Here is a 2,979-nt window from a genome sequence, read left to right as displayed (position 1 = left end):
AAGCACTAGTGAGATCTAGCACCATTCTGTTTGTTCAGGTGGACTTGGATAACAAATTGCATCAGTATGTTGACTCATCAGGAAGTTCAGTGATGAGAACTGAAACAGCACAAACTCAGAACTGCTTGAGTTTAGATGCTAGGAAATTAGGGGGACAACTCCATCTACTTAGCCCAAAACTTTCAAAAAATGAGTAATTGGGTTTGTTCGCCCTAATTTTTGATTGGCCAATCTAAGACCTTATGAAAATATGAAGAATTGGTATTCAGAAAACACAGTACACTCTCTGCTACTTGATAATTATAAAAAATATCCCCAGCTGGACACCTCTGGGTATTCAGTAATTCTGGGAAGTAGTGTTATAGTAATGCAACTGAGCACTAGTATTTATTTACAGTACTAATTTTTAAAAATTAATTCCGAAACACTTCTGTCCTGTGTTAGTTAATACGTATTTTTATAACCAGGAAAGGCACTTGTATGTAAATAACCTGTATAGGAAATTGTGTTCTTTTCTCATGTGTCCTTTTCTCTGTGTAATTTCGTTCCTTCTCCATTTCTTAGATGACAACTAGGGACAAAAAGAATCAATCAGAATTATCATTCTTGCAAAATAATAGGCTGAAAAAACATTGTCTCTCGGTGATTTCCATATAGAGACAGAACTGCATAGTGTAAGAAATTGGAAAGGAACCACAATAACTTTCAATTACATGTGCCTTGGTATTTTTAGCTAGAGTGAGAGAACAAATGGTGAATTCAGGAGAGAGAGAGAGAGAGCCCAAGGCAGGAGCGTTTGTAGTGCAACTCACCCATTAGAACTAAAGGAGAAAAACATTCTGCTAATAAGAACAACAGAAGTTTCTACTGCTAGAACAGATATATAGTGACCTCCTCAGAGGTAAAATGATAGTTTTAAACTCCCTCCAAAGTCAGTTGTGGCTCCAGCTAGGCCAGTGGCTACATGGGAAAGAAGACAATACAGAGCTGAGCAGTTGTTTCAGAGAACTCCTATAGTACAGGATGGAGAGTGGATGGCTTAGGACATTCATCACCCAATTTTAGAGCTCCAGGCCAGACACACAAAATTCCAACATGGTTCAGCCTCAAAAAATATGGGCATTACTGTTCATATTGCACCAGCATTTGGAGACAGAACTGGTTCAAGATGGGCATAGTCCAAACTAAACAGGGCAGTTGTTGCTCTACCAAACATCTTCAGTCATGATAGAGTTTGTCCAGAAGAGACAACGATGCTTTCTACTTGAGTTTAGGTCTGAATGTTTTAAGTACCAATAAGGCTAAGGAATGAGTACCAGCAGTCTACACTTCTCTTTCCTCTACTTTTAGTCAGACGTTGTCTATATCCAGATGAAGAGAGAGAAACCTGGAACTTTCTAAAGATTTGAGTGGAGGTTTCTAAGCTTGCTCTCAAAGTTTGGGTGCCTTCTGGACCAGGAATATTTTTTCTTGTGTCATTATCTCATCTCATAAACATGCTCTTAAAAATCCACAATTCATTATATGCATTGCCCCAAAAGTTTCCCTGTTTATTTTGAAAACATTAGATATGCAGTCTAGCTCTAGAATAGCTTTCTACATAAAGAAATGAAAACATCTCATATAAGCCTCTACCTTTAGTAAAAGTGGCTCTTCAGCAAAAAGTGTTATTGGCAACTTATGCAGACAGCCCACTACACATGGCAGATCATTGTCCACAGTGGGAGGATTGTGGCTCTTTGTCCCACGACTGTATCACTACTTGGACTGCCAAAATTAGCTAAAAAGGATGTGGTTTCAATGACTTTTGAAACTGTCACTGAGCATAATTCCACTGTTTAGTTTCCTTGTACCATGGCTGGGCCAGAGACAAATATGAAGTGCACAGGTTCTGTCTGTACTCTTTGGCTAGAGACATCTGGACTCACAGCTACTTTTACAGTAATCTTGAAAACACTTGAGAATTTTTATTCTTGTTGCTCTAGCCTTATCTCTGCCAGTGTCTGCCACAGGATGCTTAAGGCAGAGTACGAGATTTTTTTTCTCATTTGTTCTTTGAGAACTTGTTAATCAGCATCCCCCAGGTGCACCACAAGTTACATGAAAATGGCTGTATTCAGCCAGACCAGAAGGTGCAGCTTTTGACAAGCACCAATAATGACCACACAAACACAAGTGCACTGGTGGGCAAGCACAGACCCAGCACCTGTCAATCTTAAACACTGAGCAGTATCAGATCTGTTACCTTTATGTACAAATAATCTGCAACTCGTTTGTATTTTCAGATTAAGTATCTAGGGTATCTGCTAGCAAGGAACTGTACACTTTGGCAAGGCAGTCTGTAAAGCATGTTCTTTCTTTCAGTATGCTGTGTTCCTTGTATAGGAGGGGCAGTGAGCAACTTCCAGATTCATCCTTGTGGTGCTTATGAAGATTACAGCGTGCCTATCAGGCACTCGTGGACTTGTGCCATGAAGTAAGGACACGCTGGCATCTTGCATTTTTATAAGAATAAATCAATCAGTCAAAATCAGTTTTCAAACCCTAAACACCTTGAAACTGCAAATAAACTTCTCATCACAAAGTCTGTATGTGCACAAGAGAAGGGAACTAACAAATGAAACATCTCTAAGTTAAACATTAGGAAGATGCGGGATCTCTAACTCACTGGGAGCTTAATAGACAAGATTATTCCCTCTGCCTAAAACATCTGCTTGAACATTATTTTTGGCTGTGAACTTGATCTCTTTGTTATGACTGTAAATTTTCAAGTTGGTAGAAGGAACTGCTCATCTGTCCTTTACTCCAAAAGCATGAGGTATTGTGAACATCTGTGAAAATCATTTGATGGTCTACATGAACCCACAGAGGCAGAAGAGAGATTACTCGAGAATTTTAGACAGATTGCACCTGCTGAGGCATAACAATCACAACACATTATTCTCTTTAATAAGCAGGTCAACACAGCATTTTTTTTCC

This window comes from Empidonax traillii, unplaced genomic scaffold, assembly GCF_003031625.1.
Source record: "Empidonax traillii isolate 1590-97213 ecotype Southwest subspecies unplaced genomic scaffold, ASM303162v1 scaffold210:size766637, whole genome shotgun sequence".
Taxonomy (NCBI): domain Eukaryota; kingdom Metazoa; phylum Chordata; class Aves; order Passeriformes; family Tyrannidae; genus Empidonax; species Empidonax traillii.
Note: the sequence above shows the minus strand (reverse complement) of the source record.